Raw genomic sequence first — 20,798 nt, 5'->3', positions numbered from 1 at the left:
ATTGAGGAACACAAAAAAGGGGAAAATCTGTGTCTGAACATAAATTGGTTGTATCAACAAAGTCTCATGGCCATTTGTTGAATCTATCAACATAGACTGTAAAGTATACTTCTTTTTAGTAAGGGTGTAAATTGATCAAGGACATGAATGACCTGGTAAGGTCAAAAAATAATGCACGTAGGGTAAACGTTCTACAGTAGTTACTATGGAGCCAGATCAGTTTCAAAAATAAAACATTAGAGCAATTCCAGCGTTATGGATGTGACATTTGCAGTAAAAACTCAACACATAAATTGACAGAAAGTATATATTAACATTATATTGAAAAATTTATTTATATTTTCCAGAGCAACTAGCCACAGAGTTATGGGAGCATAAAAATATCAATCTGTAAACATGTTTTGTACTTTAAATGAGGAAAATAAGCATGCGTTATGGATGTGACAAAAAAAGTCTGCGAGTTTACAATATACAACATACTTTGTAAAAATTCTGTGAATTAAACTGCACAACCCAAAATAAATAACGCTAATCAAAATGATAAAACAAAAATGATTGGTTTCATTTTATTTAATATTTGTACATTTCTGAGGAAAAAGTGTTGTTATGGATGTGACATCTCTCCGTTATGGATGTGACGGATGTGAAATTACCATTTGTGTGACTTTGGTAAATCAAATATAATAGTTTGAAAACATTGACAGATGCATTTTTGAGTATTTTTAAAGTACTGTAAAATACTTGCTTACACAAAAAATCCAGAAACTGTTTCCGTATTTTGGTAAAAACGTAATTTTTTTTATGGCAAGGTTGACATTTGCACGGAATTGCTCATTAACAAAATAAAATTCATAGACACATTTACAACATCCAACTTTGTTAATTCAAATCACAATTCAAAACAAGTAAAAATCATAAATATTTTCACCAAATGAATTAGATTTGTGTATTTTTGAGTTCTGTTTTGAGTTTACAAATTGGATTTGTGTATTTTTTAAATGTGTTTTGAATTTCTGAATAGGATTTATGTACTTTTTTAATCGTGTTTTAAGTTTGCGACTTTGATCTAGGTTTTTTTTTAATCGTGTTTTGAATTTATGAATAGGATTTATGTACTTTTTTAATCGTGTTTTAAGTTTGCGACTTTGATCTAGGTTTTTTTTTAATCGTGTTTTGAATTTATGAATAGGATTTGTGTATTTTTTTTTTTTTTGTCATGGAAGTTTTATTCTTGCAAATAGCATTTTACATTTTATAACAACCCACAAAACAATCCCCAAATAAAACAATCAACATCTGCGAATAAATAAGTAAATAATAAATAAAATAAACACAATAATAATAAATAAAACAAATACAGAGAAAAAATAATAACATATCATATACAAACATACATACACATATACCTTCACTCAATCCACAGGTTTTAAGTGATTAAATAATGCAATAAATTGTTGCCATTTTTCAAAAAAAAACTGTTCTCCCCTACCTCTGATATTGTGTATACATTTCTCAAAGAAAGTAGAGCCTTTAAAGAAAGTAATCCAATCATTTTGCAACTTGTGACAAAATACAAACATATGACTAAGGTTACATGGTGAAAGTTTAAATTGATCGCACATATCTAAAACATTGGGATATATTTTAGAAAGTTTAGCCTTTGAGGGATGAGCTCTGTGTATTGTTTTAAATTGTTTAAAACTGTGCGCAGACTGTCCAATACTGCACTCCAGTAGTCATCTTCAAACTCTAACTCAAGTTCCTCTTCTCAGACCCTGATAGCTTTCATTTTATGAGAGTTATCCTTTGACAAAATAATTGTGTATATCTTAGAAATGATCCCACTTATATGAGGATTCAGTTTAAATACCTCTTCCCATGGAGACCTTTTAGGCAGGGAGGGAAACTCAGAGAACAGAGAGGAAGCACAACGTCCAATCTGAAAATAACGAAATAAGTGGGAGGGAAAGAGATTAAATAACGATGATAATTTTAGAAAAATTTGCAAACACGTTGTTAATATGGAGATCTTCAAAGCAATTCAGACCTTTCTTTTCCTAAAAAGAGAATACAGAATCTGAGAGAGGAGGAAGAAAAAGGTGATAGTTGATGCAGAGGTCAATTTAAAGTGATGCCGAAATTGAAAGAATATTTTAAAAGAAGCACACACTATTAGATTTTCTGTATTGGATTAGTGTATTTGTGAGTTTGAATTGTATTGTGAATGTATGAATTGTAATTTTTAAATGTATTATTTTTTAGACTTATCTGGCTCTATAGTTACAAAATGTCTATATGGTGTGAATAAAGCATGTTTAAAAAGACGATTATTGCTGTTTCCACAAACACTCGCTTACGCACGTCTTTCTCTGACTAAGCGCCAGCCAATGCAGGAAAGCAGATTTGAATTTAACAGCTGATGACAATGCTTATTTAAGTTGACTTACTGATAGATCTTGTTATAAGATGAAGTTTGTAATATGCACCAGTGCAGAATAATCAACGCAATCTCACGGCAATTCGTAACTTTTTGATTAAGTAGCTAATTCGTATGAATTCGTACAATCTAATTCGTACAATTTAGTACGATTTGCTCATCATTCAATGACAGTTAGGGTTAGGTGCCACGCCTCCTTTTTAAAATCATACATTTTCATACGATTGAACTCATACGAATTCATACGAATTAGCCACTTAACTGCCAACACGTAAAATACTTCCATTTCCTCATGAGATCAGGCTGGAATAATGACACGTCAATCAAAAATGACATGTTGTATGAAATTCGACATAACTGTTCATACTGCAGCCCCATTGCAAAACATCTGGGGTCTCCTCACGGCACATGCAAAACAATAGAAGCGGAAATCTGCGTACACCACTTCCCACGCAGAAGTTGTGATCTATAAAAATCAGTAAACTCTACGTAAACATATCTAACTTACAGTATGTATCGACTTAATTGAACCACTTTAAATCATCATATGAGCAATAATCCATGCCATAATTAGTATAATTAATTAATATGTTCAATCTATTCTGGTGTACATTAAATTATTTGAAGGTTTCTACTCAAATTTTACGAATCAGGCCACTGATCTATCAGATTTAATACCAGCGGCACAAATCAGAATGGAAAACATGGATTGTATGCAGTTTTTGCTGTTCACACCATCAAAACAAAACAAATCTGAGTCACATGTGGGCGTAAAATCAGATTTGGGACATACTTGCTTGCTGTGTGAAGCAAAAAATAAGTCTGAAAAGATTGCTATTGTTGACATTCTCTCTCACCCTTTAAAATGACCTCAAGAGCTCGACTAAATCCACACACAGATGGCTCTGTTTATAAGTGAATCGTGGTGTTTACCTCATCTCGCACCCACATTATGCAATGAGTCCCTAAATCTACCGTTGTAAACTTAGACATTAGATTTCTACTGTATCAGCCGGAAAAATCTAGACCACCAATATCTCTAATATGACTCAAGTGTTGGATCACCGTCTCTACTTTCTCGTTGAGCTGTAGAAGGGTGACTTATATCTGTAAAAATGCAGTAGTTTTTCCATTAGTCCCTCAGTGGAAATGTGGTAACACCCTCTTTGCAGAACTGCCTCTTAAAGGAATCTGGCGGTGCGAATGAGATGTAATACGATTATATTTAATAAAGGCAGTACAAAACAAGTCAAATTAAAAATAAATACACAAATGAACAATTAATTTAATATAGATAAAATCCTGACAAAATTATTGTCGCATATTCAAGTTGTAGGAACAACAAATTATAACTTGATTTGTAGTTGATCATTTGGTATCAGAAGTGGCTTATATGAAAGGTGAAAGCCTCTAGATTACGCTTATTTTACCAAAACAAAGTATGATCGTTCCTTGATTCATATTTATTTCATTAGGACAGTAAAGTCTGACTTTGCTTAGACAAAAGTCTTGACACTGAAGAGAAATAATGTACAGTATAGAATATAAAGTCATGCTGCATATTGTGTATGACCCCCATGAGCTTAGAGGACTGCATCCATACATCTGTGCACTGACAAAGAAAGCGTTATTGCAGGACTTCCAGAGTTCATCAAGATTCTTTGGATTCATCTTTAATGCCTCCTCCTCCATCTTACCCCAGATATCCTCAATAATGTTCATGTCTGGTGACTGAGCTGGCCAATCCTTAAGCACCTTAACCTTCTTTGCTGTCAGAAACTTTAATGTGGAGGCTAAAGTATGAGAAGGAGCGCTATCCTAACGTAATGGGGCAGCACAAACGTCTTGATACCTCAGGCTGTTGATGTTGCCATCCACTCTGTAGATCTCTCACACGCCCTATACTGAATGTAACCCCAAACCATGATTTTTCCTTCACCAAACTTGACTGATTTCTGTGAGAATGTTATGACCATGTGGGTTCCAGTAGGTCTTCTGCAGTATTTGTGATGATTGGGATGCAGTTCAACATATGATTCATCAAAAAAATCGACCTTCTGACACTTTTCCAAATGATCAACTAGAAGCTTTGGAATAAAAATGAAAACTGGAGTGGATTTAAGTGAATTTTCACAAAGTCATTTCAAGGGGAGCACGTAAAAGGATTGACTACAGCTGATCCCTATCACAAATCACTAAATAGCCAATCGGATCCTTCCAAATTTAATTTAAATATCCAGTCTAAACTTCATTCCTCATCTTCGTTTTGGAACCCCCCCCCCCCATCAATCCCTTCTCCCTCCTCCTCAATTCTAAGTTCAGGCGACATGGTGGCTCAGTGGCTGGCACTGTTGCCTTACAGCAGGGGGGCCGTTGGTTCAAACACTAGCCGAGCCAGCCGACACTCACTGTGCAGAGTTTGCATGTTCTCCCCTTGTTCACGTGGGTATTCCCCGGGTACTCCGGTTTCCTCCCACACTCAAAAAGCATACAACAATAGTTAGTCACAAGCACCTACTACGTACAAACTGGCGCAGTTAGTGGTCTACTCTTGGGAAGTTATCGAGAACTACCTGATCTCATATCCCTCCTAATGCTTATTGACCTGGCGGGAGCCTTGGGCTCATCTATCTCCAAGCTCGGGGTTCTCTCCTGGGTAGTCAAGCAATATCTAAGTGTGGACTCTTGAAATTAAGACTTTAATATTGTTGTTGTGACTAATAATATAACATGAGGTTTGTTTGGGACAACTTCATTGTTTTGGTTTAATCCACCCAAATTTGTTAACTTAATCGTTTTGTGCGGAGTTGTGTGGAACCCTGCATTTTTTTGCAGTGTACAGCATGTAACTTTCTCATGAAAGAATTTGATTGGTAATGTTTGAACTTCCATAAAGCTCAAAAATATTATCGACTGCATACTTTAGCAAACCTGAACACAATTTTGAGGTTTCTGTAGCCTTTTGTTTCTGTTAAGTTAATCTTAATATTGTTTAGGGTAAAGAACTGAGATATCTATGGTGCTTTGTGATGGTCTATGTATAATGGTTTCCAGTCATTTAACGTTGATTGTGCTTGATGCAAAAAAAAAAAGGATCTCTCAGTTTGATTGTCTTGGTGTTTAATCATCTGAAGAGAAAGGAAGGCCCTTTTTTTCGAGTGGTGTACAGGCCACACAGAGTGAGCCGAGTCTTGAGCCTGGTATTAAAGGATCAGTCGGCGTGCTTTTGTTAGCCAGATGCTGTGAATTAAATACAGAGGATGTTTTTCCTGTAAAGAAGGGGTGATTTCCCCCCTATATAGGGCTGTACAGAATCCCCTCAGAGAATTAGGCTCTGGTTAAAAATAGAGACAATTATTCTAATGAACAAAGAAACTTCACAATGGAAGCAGGTTTGCATTCTCTGAGTTACAAATATGACAATATCATGATATTTGCTTTTGCTTGTGAGTTTGTGATCAAAAAAAAAAAAAAGTTACATTTTTTACTTATTTTGCTTATGTCGGACTTTTATTTTGAAATGCGTGCGCGACAACCCTACAGTTTGACATGTGAAATTTCATTTAATTATTGCAACAAATATGTCAAAGTGCAAATACGACCATGAATATGTAAAGTATGGATGTATACATTGATGACAAAAAAAGTCTTAAAGCCTCAGTGTCATATTTGGTGAGGTGCTCTCCTAAGAGAGCATGAAACCTTCTAAATTAAAACAACATTTAGAAACCAGAAAACATGTTTTATTAACAGTTTATTATTAACAGTATTTGTTTTTTTTACTTTGTAATATTTCTATAATTTGATACATTTAGTTAAATGACAGCAATAAAACAGTGTTTAATTGCAAGTCTTGGTGATTTTCTTATGATGTATCTGTCACTTCTTGTTTATGTTAACAAATAAATACAAATTAAGTATAATTCCTAAAATAATATTATAGTCCTAAAAATTTGGGTCCATGTAAAATGTGGGTCCCATGGCCAAACCAGTTGAGAACCCCTGCTCTAGTGTGCTCCAAAACAGTGACAAAACTCACATTTAGAAGATATAAACATTTAAAACTTGCAGTTTGGTCTACCAATCAAATGCTGTCTAATATCTGACATGCTCCGCCCCCTTGAAGACGATTCTCCTTTGACGGGCTTGAGCGCAACCAACTCTCACCTTTGGTGAAAACGAATCACCATCTGCTTGTTAAGTGTGACGGCAGGCGAAGTGGTTTCTGGGTCCAAGCTCTCTATCAAGCTGTAGCAAAAATGGTAATAATAAACATTTACAAAGCGCTGTAATACTTTCGAAAATCCAATCTTCAGGACTGGCAGATATTCATGAACACACTAGTGGATATTTGACTAATAATCTGTGAGATTTTCTTCATGTGGCAACTAGTCCTGTCTCCTGTAAAGCCCGCCTACTGTAATGTTATATATTTATTTAGTACAGTGACATAAAGTGTAGCCTGCTGACTTTTGTCTAAGACTAAAACTCTCCATTGTTTATTTTAATGTGCTTACTGCGTTTTGAAACTGTCAATTGTTCATTGTTAAAGTAAGGCCATTATTTGGCCAACATGCTGTTGAGCAACAATGGAGACAGGGAACACATGTACAGTGAGTGTTAAGAGTAAACACTGACACTAAAACAACAGAAGCTGTCAACGATCAGCATCACATCATAGTGAACTCATAATTATGTCATAATAGTGTAATATATGAGATGTACTGTAACTCATAATTATGTCATAATAGTGTAATACATGTGATGTACTGTAACTCATAATTATGTCATAATAGTGTAATACATGTGATGTAACTCATAATTATGTCATACTAGTAACTCATAATTATGTCATAATAGTGTAATACATGTGATGTAACTCATAATTATGTCATAATAGTAACTCATAATTATGTCATAATAGTGTAATACATGTGATGTAACTCATAATTATGTCATAATAGTGTAATACATGTGATGTACTGTAACTCATAATTATGTCATAATAGTGTAATACATGTGATGTAACTCATAATTATGTCATAATAGTAACTCATAATTATGTCATAATAGTGTAATACATGTGATGTAACTCATAATCATGTCATAATAGTGTAATACATGTGATGTAACTCATAATTATGTCATAATAGTGTAATACATGTGATGTAACTCATAATTATGTCATAATAGTGTAATACATGTGATGTAACTCATAATTTTGTCATAATAGTAACTCATAATTATGTCATAATAGTGTAATACATGTGATGTAACTCATAATTATGTCATAATAGTGTAATACATGTGATGTAACTCATAATTATGTCATAATAGTGTAATACATGTGATGTAACTCATAATTATGTCATAATAGTAACTCATAATTATGTCATAATAGTGTAATATATGTGATTTAACTCATAATTATGTCATAATAGTGTAATATATGTGATTTAACTCATAATTATGTCATAATAGTGTAATACATGTGATGTAACTCATAATCATGTCATAATAGTAACTCATAATTATGTCATAATAGTGTAATACATGTGATGTAACTCATAATTATGTCATAATAGTAACTCATAATTATGTCATAATAGTGTAATACATGTGATGTAACTCATAATTATGTCATAATAGTAACTCATAATTATGTCATAATAGTCTAATATATGTGATGTAACTCATAATTATGTCATAATAGTGTAATACATGTGATGTAACTAATAATTATGTCATAATAGCAACTCATAATTATGTCATAATAGTGTAATACATGTGATGTAACTCATAATTATGCCATAATAGTATAATATATGTGATGTAGCGAATGTAAGTCATGCTTGAATCAGACAATATTTTGGTAATTAAACAGCAGAACTGTGTTAATATTCTGGCTATCCACCCTAGTTAATTACCTTTGCAGACTGTATACATATTATTATTTATAATATATTAATGTATAAAGTGTGAAGGCACCTAAACAGACAGTGCTGATGTCATTATTGTACCTAATTGTAACTGATCTATATATTTTCATACCGAATTACCTTTGATGATTTCATCATTGCTTTGGCTTTTACATTTAGACATTTACATTAAGTCATTTAGCAGACGCTTTTATCCAAGCAGACGTATTTTATCCATATTTTGCACTGCGTTAAGTAAAACTGTGGTTTATTTGGTTAGTTTTATTTACTATACTACTACATCTGACTTTTAGCATGGTGGCTCAGTGGTTTGCACTGTTACCTCACAGCAGGAAGGTCGCTGGTTTGAGTCCCGGCATTTCTGTAGTGTATGAATGTGTGTGAATGGGAGAGTGCATGTTTCCCAGTAATGAGTTGCGGAATGTGTGTTGTGTTGGCAAAAAGAAAGAAGAAATGCCCGCATGTGTTTAGCGTTTTTCCTTATCGTCAAAATAACGGATCACCTTCCGATTTTTCCGTCACTGCTGGAAAAAATTTGTCAATGACGGAATATATATATATATATATATATATATATATATATATATATATATATATATATATATATATATAATTACATAGTCATTATATATATGTTCAATTATATAATGTTTGTCTGTGTTGTTGCATGTATGATTATAATTATCGTCACAGGCCTGTTTTCCTGCTGACTCTTAATGAATGTAAATCAACAATGGCTGCTCACCCTTCAGCAGACGCTTGAAAACAGCTGTGGTTCTGAGCAGCAGCCAGACACACACGCACACACACATACGCACATTTTATTTAGTCAGAATAGAGCCTGGCACGAGCCTACAGTACCTTTCACTCCTCTTTTCTGTCCATCCATCCATCCATCCATCCATCCATCCATCCATCCATCCATCCATCCATCCATCCGTGGTCCCACAGGGTCGTTTAGGGTCTTTGAGGCCTTTCTGGCAGGCTGTTCTCTGAGCTAATTAGCTGTAGCAGACAAGAATATTAACTGTAGCTGGAGGGAAAAGCAGGTGTAATTCTGACACCAGGACTTTATAATCTAGCATGACTGCTTATTTCGTGTTGATGCTGATGATGATATTAAAAGGATGGTTCTCTTAAAAATGTTTAAGAATTTATTTAAAAAGCATAAAAAAGGAGGAAAACATTTGATATTGTAATCATTTATTGTAATAAACAGTCAACCTGTAACTGTTTCGAGTCTAGTGTGATGGAAAGTTGGCTGGGACTCAAATTAGATTCGAGTTTAAAGTCCAAAAGCAGCTTATATGAAAGTGAAACAAGTTCTTTTGCAGTCTGGTCACTTTTTAGTCGACTCAGAGGGGGTTTTAAAGAGAGCCCAAGTGTATCATTAAGGCCTAGACACCGTATAAGCCTGAGAGAAAAAAAAAAAGTCAGATAATGAAAGATCTCACCCTTTACTTTTTCAAAGGCTTTTTAAAATAGTATCTTCTTCTGTTGAACACAGAAGAAGATAGTTTGAAGAATGTTGGCACTGGTATCCATTGGCTTCCATAGTATTTTTTTTCCCCTCTACTATGTAAAGCATAGTACCAACATTCGTTTACCCTATTTTAAAGTAAGCCCGGATTTAATAGCCAGAGTTGTATTCAACCCAAGCTCATTCTGGAAACGTAGCCCCGCGGACGTTTCTGGAGACCGCGATTTACGTGGCGGTACGTGGATTACGTGGAGGTACGTACGGACGCGTTTAGTTTTTTTCGAGTGAACGCTGCGGGGCTGTGTGGCGGCGCTCCGCCCCTCCTCTTTGCGCTTGCCGGCCGACGGCTCGCCTTCGAGTGGAGGGCTTTCCCGATGCAACCAGTTTGTCCGCTTAGCTCACAGCGTTGCGTCGGCAGAGCGGAGGCCCCGGAGGAGGAGGAGGAGCCGGCCGCGGTGACGACGACTGGGATCTAGTCCGGGGAACAGCGATTCTGGGAATCCGGTAAGAAAAAAAACAGAATCCGAAAAATAAGGGCGAGAACGCTGAGGGATCCGAAAACGCGGTCGAAATTGAAGACGAGGGCTTTAGCGTTTTTTTTTTTTTTTGCTGGACGGCTTTTGCGAACCATCGCTCGGGTTTAGGGAAGGAGGAGGAGGAGGAGGAAGAGGAGGGCGGCCGAGTCGGCCGATCCGGCGGCTTTTCGCGCGAGAACGGCACGGGCGCGAACGGCACGCGATCCAGAGAGGCGCCCATGACGCGAAAAAGCGCGCACAGCAGCCTCTCACGGATCTGCGAAAACAAAAAACGCTCGAATACGTACCTCCCAGGATGTATCTCGCGGCCCGCGGGGCTACGTTTCCACAATGAGCCCGGGTTGGTTGTACTGCAGACAATTTCTTGTTTTGGTACTCCTCTTAAGTTAAGATATCATCAAATGCTACGCATTATTTTTCAGAGAAAGAGAGAACTCTGATTGGCTGTCCAGGTTAGTGAAGCAGACATTGCATGAAAACAACAATAGAGAGCAAATGTGTTAAGATGGACGTTTTCCCTTACACACTTTTTCGACTCTGCCAATGTTGGGTTGTCTGTGCCAGCTAGGTTTTTTGTGTTGTGTCTAGCAAATTTGGCACAAGTTGAAGTCATTTATTGGCTTTTTGGGCAATTAAGCAAGTTGAATGACTGTCTGTTGGAGTTGTCTTGAGAGAGAACATCAGTCATTGGACATAAATTGCAGTGTAGTAAAGAGTAAAAGAAATAAATCTCACAGTTCTTCTCATTCAGGGGCAGAACACCCAAACTGGTTGACAGAGCCAGGCAGGTTACTTCCAAAATGGAATCCATTACTCTTTAAATCACTAGTAACTGTCATGTGAATTAGAGGTGTGAACCTACACTGGTCTCACGGTTCGGTTCGGTTATCATGCCATCGATTCGGTTCAATTCGATATCTCGGTGCATCACGGTGCATTGACGATGCTTTCCATACACAGTGTTGTATTGTGTGGGGAGGCTATAACAAGCTGTCTGTGTAAACACAAACACACACATAGACACACAGCACCACACTGTCTTTTATTCACACACATACACAAACATAGACAGCAACAAACAAACAAACACATGCGCACGCGCTCACTCGGGAGCGATATTGTGAGACCGCCCACTCGTGTTAAAATTACACCAGCGTTACCGACCGCTCCTGCGCTTTATTCGGAAATTTATTCCCGGTTAAATCTGGTTGGGTCCCGCGACAATGCACAGGTACAGCCTCAGGAATGCAGATCTATATCCAGAAGTATCGTTGTAACAGCCGAGAGGAAAAGAAAGGGGAGGAAAAATCATGCCAGCAGCCGAGAGGAAAAGTCATGCCAGCAGGTGAACTGGGCCACAGTGAGAAAGAGAGAGAGAGAGAGATAAAATGGAGTTCCCTTTCATTTCCTCAATCGCAGAGAAATAGGGGCTTCTGCTGTAAGTGTCAGGGAAAAACTGTCCAGAAAACACACATGCAGTGAAATTGTGCACAGTTTCTGCGTTGGCTCCTGGAGTGTTGTAAATACCTGCGCTTGCCTCCCTCGCGAAAGAGCGCATATGAGATAAATGACGTCAGTACATAATAACCGGTTATGATTATTACTGAACCGATACCGAATTGTCTGCGTCTGCATCGCGGTGCACCGAAGAAACATTTAATTTTGACATGCCTAATTTGAATGTAACTAATTTTATTACAATATTACTGGCCCTGAAATGTAAGGCATCACACTATTTTTAAGTTAATTTCACAAAAATAGCCACAGAAGTCGAACTACAATTCCCATAATTTTGCTGTTATAATTATTCAGTGAGATTTCTTATTTGTCAGTGCTCCACAAAGAGATCTGATCATAACAACTTCATTCATTCATTTTCCTTCGGCTTAGTACTTTAAGAACTCTTAAAGGAGTCTTAGGCCCTGTTTACACTAATGCGTTTAGTTTGAAAACGCATAAGTTTTGCTATGGTTACGCAATCTGTCCACACTACGCCGGAGTTTTCGAGCGCTGAAAACGGAGTGTTTTGGAAATGCTGGAGAGACTGTTTTCCATCTAAAACGCTGCTTCTCCGTCTCAGTGTGGATGAGGGAAAACGGAGACATCTGAAAACGGAGGTGGGGCTGCTGAGATTTGCTACCTGATTGGGGCTTTTGTGTCATTGCGTATCCTTCCCTTATTCGTCAAGCCTCTATCACATGACTGTAACACATGGCTTTAACGCTACCGGAAGATAGCAGACCAGCCTTCACTGTAAACAACAACATGGGCACAGAAATGGGAGCGTTGTTTGCACTATTGTCTGTTTTAGGCGCCATTGTGCAGTTATTCAGTTGTTATGTTTAGTAACAACTCGACCTCTTCATCTGTCCACAAAAATACCTCTCTTGCTTTCTTTGTCATTGCGTTTATTGTTCAACTGGCGTTTGTTGACTAACAATAAACAAATGCCGAGCAGGACGCATGCTTTCTGTTTATATTAGAACGCGCATGCTCAGAGTGCGCGGATGGTCACGTGATATACGTTTTTGGTGGCGTAGTGTGGACGGAGATATGTTCAGAAACGCTAGGTAAAACACTAGTGTGGACGCGGATCGTTTTTGATCTAAAATGCTGTTTTAAAACTAAAACGCACTAGTGTAAACGGTGCCTTAAAATGTATGGAAATAGTCTTTAAAAAGTTCTTAAAAGGCATTTTATTTCACTCTCTGATTCCTGTATATACTCTGTTTAAGCCTGGCATTTTGCGTGATGATGTGGATGATAACATTGGCACCTTTTGTTTAGCCACGAGGCGTTAAACATTGGCGAAAAGTACTTGTGAAAAGGTCCCGGTCTGCACGGGCCTATACTCCCAGCACTGCTGGTTGACTGTAGTTTTTGCAGTATGTTGAGGAACAACTTTTTGTCCCTGTCATCACAGTCTACTTTTATCAGCACATGTCCTTTGCTGTCAGTTTGGCATGTCACAGCCTTTAAGGTTTCTAGTAATCCCGATAGAACTGTTTCAGGAGCGTTACAGAAGAACTGTAAAATCACACTCTTCGATAGCAAGCAGCAAATACAAAGACCTCCATAAAACCTAACAGCCCAATTCACCCGCTTTTATAGCTTCACAATCAGCATTTGTGACGAGTATCTGTGTACTGATTAACTCATAGTGCCACTCATTGTCGATTGGCTCTTTTGTCTAATGTATTGTGTCAGTTTTAGTCTGCGTGTCTGTTTGGAGCACATGGAGATGGAGTCACAGGTTGCTTTGGCATCTTCATCAGTGAACAGTGACTGCTCAGACTGGCTTGCTGGGCTCTCTGCCCTCATCATTGTCATGCAGTGCATTATGGGAGCTTTCAGGATCTCGGCAGCGGCCAAGGTGACAGCTGCGCGAAACTCCAGCGCGGCCTGAGCTCTGTGCGCAGATGGCGTGGAAGTGTATGTGGGTGTTGTTCACTTTGGCCAGGAGATGTGTTTGTGAATCCAGATGTTATTCTGACTGTACAAAAGCACCAGAGCACTTAATTACTCAACAAGTAAGGAGAAAAGAAACAAGAGAAAACCACTGTTGAAGAATAACTTGATTTTTAGAGACACAGTCTCTAAAAAAAAAAAGTTCATGTCATTTGAGGACAGTGTCCACATATCTGTTATCCCCCAATGTTTATATCATGTGTTCATATATATTTTACTGTATTTTGTTTGGAAGTGACATTCTTCCCACTCTGGGATGCCATTTAAAACGTTTTCTTCAGTCAGGGACTTTTATTTTGACAGTATTAGAACACATAATGTGTTGTTTAACACACGTTGTACATGTTTGCTGTATTGTGTTTTATTCTTGCCAGTTTTCTTTATTATTATTATTATTATTATTATTATTATTATTATTATCATTATTATTATTATTATTTTTTTTAATATATATATATATATAATGTAAAGCCTAACCAGGGACGAGGGCTGCAAATTAGCTTTATACTATATGCCCTATGTACACAACATCGGTTATCTTTGTATAACAATGTCAAGTGTATTGTCCCTGTAAAATAAACAAGCAAATAAAAAAAAATAAATAAAACAATTGATTTGATATAAAATTAAGCTTGTTGGTCAGCTGATTTATAGGTAAGATTTGGGGACGAAGCCAACTTGTAGAGTCTCTTACTATATTATCAACAGATAAGATTAAAAAAAAGTTTAAAAAGAGTACATAACACAACTACTAAATGAATATTATTAATTAGGGATGCGACAATATGGACTATTTGACGGACACCGATATGATAACTCTGTGATATATAATTACAATAAAGCTAAATTTTTTATACAACAGTTCTGTCTGGTTCTCGAATCTGATTGGCTGATAGCCGTGATATATTGAAGTAATATCAGCATCCGTACAGCCTCTTTACCCTTTGTGTATTACTCCACCCACACACAGCCAGCAAAAAGCAGACACTACAGACCTACAGTTTAAAAGATGCTTGCTCAGCTGTTTAATGATTTGAATCCAACGTGGAAGAAAGTAGTTCGTCAAGAGGGTTTTTGAGACTCTCCATGTTTGATTTTGTTTTTTTATACACAATTATCTCATCTGTTAATATGCCCTAACACAGTGGTCCCCAACCGTTTTATCACCGCGGACATGACAATAGGGTACATGCCGAAGCATGCTAATGAGACTTTTAATTTGCCAGTAATCTGGGTCAAGCGATTCTAGCAAACTGTTTGCCAATGCAAAAATCGGCGCGTTTAAGGTCTGTTTTCTTTGAATATCAGCGATCTCCACTAGCTGAGTGATATTCGATATGAAGTGGGTCTCAAATTGTACAAGAAGCACTGCATTAGATGACATTTTCCCCCGCAATGTCTTTGAATATACTGGGGTAAAATAAATGCTCATATTACAATGGAGCTTCTGCGCTAGCCTGCCGATTCTGACTGGCGCGTGCGAGTAAACGGCTTTTTGTCTCGTTTTACGCTTGAGCAACTAAATGAATGCCCTGAATGTATTTTAATGACATCACAACATCGATACTGTAAAAGGAACCGTATAAAATGGAAAAAAGTTCACGATAACAGGTCACCGGAAGTTTATCAGTATGGGAAAAACACTAGCTCGGCATATACCCTATTTTGCCATAAACTGGAAAAGGGGGGAGGGGGGTTGTATTCAATCAACTAGGTGCTTCTGGAAGGAGCGAGCGTATTAAGCTGCTTGCACGCCCAAGCCAGGCACCTTCATTGTAAATAACGAACTTGCGTTAACTCTAGAAAAGACGCAATATACGAATGACCCCTAAAAGCGATTTTCAATTGCGATCTCCAGCAGTTGATCTTCTTTTTAAGGGCCTTCATTTTCTCATAATTGATTTATCAACTTTTAATACTTTTTAAGACCCCGCGGACACCCTGGAAATGCAGTTTTTTTTTCCCTCCCATTCGGCGTATGGCATCAAATTACATTAAAACAACTCTCTTCCACCAGCCCTTACGTCATACTTGCTTCCAATACCTCTGTTTGTCACGTGGTATTCATGAAGTGAAGTTTATTTATAAACAAATTTCGAGAGGATCACGTGCTTATGATTGTTCACAGTTGTTCCAACATTAGCTCATGACTAATTATCCTATCAGACGATTCTTAACTTACTATAAATAACCAGACTTTTCTCATCTCAATATCTTTGTCTTGAAGAACACCCCCCCACCCCCATCCAACCCTACTTTCCTTCCTTTCAAACGGGCGACACGGTGGCCAGCAATTAGCGCTGTTGCCTCACAGCAAGAATGCCCCTGGTTTAATTCCCTTCCAAACCAGGCGACATTTCTGTGCGGAGTTTTGCTCGATCTCCCCGTGATCGCGTGGGTTTTTCCCGGGTCCTCCGGTTGCCTCCCACAGTTCAAAAACAAGCACCCTGAACATTTAATCCAAAATATTTTAGCCAAGCTCTGAGTACACCTCTTCTCAATCTGACACTTAGCTACAATAAGCAGGGGGGGGGAGTCATCGAGATCTGCCTGAGCTCAAACTCCCCTTTCACCCTGCAACAGGAGGGAGCCCAGGGCTCGAGGATCTTATAAGCTCAGGGATGTCTCCCGGGACAGCATGCCAAACAAGCTTTATAATCAATTATCAGCTAAGTGTAAATGTTCCTGAATAAAAGTAAAAGTGCCAAACTGCAGTTAAAGTAAAAAGAAACACCCGAAATTACATGAAAATCCAGAGGAAACTTGGATAGCGTGGTGACGCAATGACCTTAATTAAATTAAGTGATATAACATGTAAAACGGGATCATGAAAGGATCATTCATAAAGCAACTCATGTAAACACCTTAATCATATTATTGTCTTAATCAGATTAAGGCAAATAATTTGATTACTGATGTCCATGCAAACGTAGTCACTGTCAGATCCAAAGCAGTGGACAAATCAAAAAAGAGTAGAGATCATGGCAGTGTCCCCTTGTGCTTCACGCTTTCTTCAAACCGTTCTAAAGCGCTTCATCTCAGAATTTCAGAAGCAAAGTCGCAATGTGAATGAGCCACAGGCCTACCAAAATGTAGCTGCCTCTACATTTTGCAGTCAGAGAGGGCCCATGAAACTAGTCCTCGGAGTGTGCTGTTCACACTACATATGAATACGATTTTTTTCCTCTTTCTTTTTAATAATCTGTTTAAATGGTTTGGCTTTCAAGACTCTTCAAACGTAATGACCCATGTCTGCAGAGAGTCATTTCACTTTACATTCTTGTTATCTGCTCGCGTCTGCCGTCTTGCTTATGTGAGTTTAGTCCATGGCCGTTTCCGCCTCATGTTGTGAGCCGGCAGGGGAGTTCAGCCGTCTCTCAGGTGGACTCGCTGCAGTGCACAGAAGTCAAGTAAACTGTCTCGTTGTTTGTACTTAATCTTTATTGATATAAATTCAGTATAAATATTGTTTTTTTTTAATTCAAAAACATTTTAGTCCTCGTTTACAGTTGAAGTCAGAATTATTAGCCCCCCTTTGAATTATTTTTTATTTTTAAATATTTCACAAGTGATGTTTACCGGAGCAAGGAAATGTTCACAGTATGTCTGATAATATTTTTTCTTCTAGAGAAAGTCTTATTTGTTTTATTTCGGCTAGAATAAAAGCAGTTCTTAATTTTTTAAAACCATTTTAAGGTCAAAATTATTAGCTCATTTTACCTATTTTTTCGATAGTCTACAGAAGAAACCATCATTATACAATAACTTGCTTAATTACCCTAACCTGCCTAGTTAACCTTATTAACCTAGATAAGCCTTTAAATGTCACTTTTAGCTGTATAGAAGCGTCTTGAAAAATATCTAGTCAATTTTTATGTACTGTCATCTCCTCTTCGCTATTTGTGAGACTGTCTTTGCGTGTCTGTTCATGTTTATTAGGTCAGTTGGATGTGACACGTCATGCAAAAGAGTCCTGAGTGTGTATTATCAGATCTCATCTCTATGGGCCGCTTTCAGTATGGTATCTCGGTTCAGAGGGCTGGACAGCATGTGACAGCAGTGAAAACATCACTGTGGGGAGTGTTTTAAAGGGATAGTTCACCCCAAAATGAAAATTGTCAAACCTTTTAATTTCTTTCTTCCTTTGGACACAAAAGAAGATATTTAGAAAAAATTAGAAGCCTTTAACAATTTTCTTTCATAGTCGGAAAAACAGCTACTATGGAAGCCAATGGTTACAGATTTTGTCGAAATATCTTCTTTTTTGTTCAACAAAAGAAAGAAACTCAATGAGTGACGACTGAAGAATGAGTTAAAATCTTTGGTTTTGGGTTAACTTTGCTCGAAGTGGTTGCCAGCATGGCATATCTTTATCCCTCTTCTGGTAGATCCTGAAAATGAGAATAATTACAAGAAATGCATCATGATTAATGCATCTCTATTTTTCTTCTTCCATCTTCCTTTTTTATTCATGTTTAACTATTATGATACACAGTACATTTTTCCATAGTGATGACATTGTCACTTGCAGGGATCAAGGTGAGGGACAGCAGGGGTAAGGATCCAATCACAGATTAAAGCTGCAAGCAGCGATGATAGGGACCTCGCACCCGGGCTCACCGCCGCCCGGTGGCCTCAGGATGACAGAGAACAGCGAACAATAACAATTACAATAACAATAACAATAACAATAACAACAATAACAATAATAATTTATGCCAATATATATATATACATAAAAAACCTGAGAAAATCACAGATTTATGCCAAACTTTCTCCTGTCAGCAGGTGGCGCTATGACTGTGAGTCAATATTGGCATGTAGATGTCTTCAGGAGAGGAATCTTATCAACCATGTAATTTTTCAGGCAGATCGGACATTGCTTGACTGAGTTATAAGTAACTTCCTATTGCCAGCAGGTGGCGCTTTAACTGTGACTCGATATTGGCATGTAGATGTCTTCAGGAGAGGATTTTAATCAACCATGTGAATTTTCAGGCAGGTCAGACATTGTGTGGCTGAGTTATAAGTCAAACTTCCGGTTGCCAGCAGGTGGCGCTATGACTGACTCAATATTGTTATGTAGATTTGTTCAGGAGAGGACTTTCATCAACCATGTGAAGTTTCAGGCAGATCTGACTTTGTGTGGTTGAGTTATAAGGACTTCCTTGTCAATGGCGATGCGTTGAGGTTTGTCATGCCGCCACGGACACGCCCCTCTGCGAAAACTCTAAATCTTAGCAATTTAACATCGCCAAGGCCTTTAGATGACAAAACCAAATTTTGGTGTTGATCGGAAAAAATCCCTAGGAGGAGTTCGTTAAAATACAACGCCTGGAAATGGCAAAAACGCCACTTTTTTTTCAGCAGGAAGTTAAAAATATCCGACTTCCTGTTGAGTTTGAGATATGGCACCAAGAGACTTTTTCGTTTGGTTTGGTCAGGCTGGGAGATGACCAGCTAAAACCAGCTTGACCAGCCTAGCCAAGCTGGGAGTTCAGCCAAAACCAGCTATGTCCAGCTTAAACCAGACTGGTCAAGCTGGTTTTAGCTGGATTTGGCTGGACATTTTCCAGCCTGACCAGCTAAGACCAGGCTGAAAATGGCTGGAACCCAGCCTGGAAATGGCCAAAACCCCTCTAAAACCAGGCTGGTCAACCAGATAAAACCAGCCAACCAGCCTAGGCTGGTTTAAGCTGGATTTTTCAACAGGGTCAGCACATCACGTAAACGTCACAACTCCGCACTGAACTAGTGTTTGTTTGGTGAATAAATAGTCCATGTTCAGAGACCTGTGGCAGTAATAATACATCATCTGGTGGGGGAAAGAGAAGGAGAAAGAAACGGACTGCTCGCTAACACACTGCTATTTAGTTTTGGGTGAAAAAGAGAATAAATCAGCTTAACTGTACAGCATTTAGAGGATTAAACTCTGATAACCCAACACAGATCGGCCACTGTATTAAAACAAATCTACAGTTAACTTCTCAAGGTAGTAGATCAGACTCTCAAAATGGATTTTATTAAGAACCAACAGGTTTCATGTGATAGATTGCAAAAAATGCTATTCTAGTTTTTGGTCTTGTTTCTAGTGTTAATATTGAAATATTCTTTAATCAAGAAGCATTTTCTAGAGAGGGGAATTATAATGTCTTGTTTTCAGAAATTGAAATTGATTTGGAATTGGAAGTGATTTTTTTTTTTTAAACATAATAAATAATCTGTTAATGCTTATTGAAAATAATCTTGTTTTCACTTTGATAACCCCATCAGCTTGTTTTAAGGAGAAACTCACTTCATTTTGGCATACTATTTCTGAAAACAAGACAATATTTTTTGCTTGCCTAAAAATGCTTCTTGATCTAAGAATTTTTTGACATTTGGTCTAGAAACAAGACTACGACTTGAGAAAAAAAAAAAAAAAAAAAAAAAAAATATATATATATATATATATATATATATATATATATATATATATATATATATATATATATTTTTTATTTTTTATTTTTTTGCAGGGATGTTTAATTATTAATTGCAAATGGGCTAAAGTTTTATCAGGATGAATTTTCTGTAGTATTTTAGTCTACAATTACTCATTAAATTCTTATATTTTATTAAATGATAAACATTATTTGACTGATATTTTAAAATTAAAGTGAAATTCCTCTAAAAAATAAAAACAAATCAAAAAGATAATGATTTATTTTAAAATGAAAATAATGTTTGTTTGAAAAAAAAAAAGTAAGAATTAGTTTTTTTCTGTGGAATATCAAAGAATATATTTGATATGTCTCAGTGATTTGTTTTCGCTTAACCCATCTCCACACTAATACATTTTGTTTAAAAACTTGTATTTTTCTCTCTGTTTTTAGGGTACGAAAATCTATCTTTTTTAAAAACACTGTTGAAAATGGTGTTTTTGTGTTGTGGTGTGG

The 20,798-nt window shown here is 37.1% G+C and overlaps 1 protein-coding gene and 2 long non-coding RNA genes across 16 annotated transcripts in view; 2 read left to right on the top strand and 1 right to left on the bottom strand.

The window, feature by feature from the left end:
• fmnl2a (formin-like 2a) overlaps window positions 1-20,798 on the top strand; it is a 134,206-nt gene that overhangs the window by 11,454 nt on the left and 101,954 nt on the right. The gene's annotated exons all lie outside the window — the stretch shown is intronic.
• LOC147842238 (uncharacterized) lies at window positions 1,192-5,897 on the bottom strand. Its single transcript, XR_015499149.1, has 2 exons — window positions 1,930-5,897; window positions 1,192-1,624 (listed from the first exon to the last, which is right to left on the bottom strand). It is a non-coding gene; the product is annotated as an uncharacterized LOC147842238 (long non-coding RNA).
• LOC147842237 (uncharacterized) lies at window positions 14,476-20,297 on the top strand. The gene is made up of 2 exons (XR_015499141.1): window positions 14,476-19,299; window positions 19,392-20,297. It is a non-coding gene; the product is annotated as an uncharacterized LOC147842237 (long non-coding RNA).

Source organism: Danio rerio, chromosome 9 (genome assembly GCF_052040795.2).
Source record: "Danio rerio strain M-AB ecotype USA chromosome 9, GRCz13ab, whole genome shotgun sequence".
NCBI lineage: Eukaryota > Metazoa > Chordata > Actinopteri > Cypriniformes > Danionidae > Danio > Danio rerio.
Note: the sequence above shows the minus strand (reverse complement) of the source record. Positions and strands in the feature narration are given on the sequence as shown.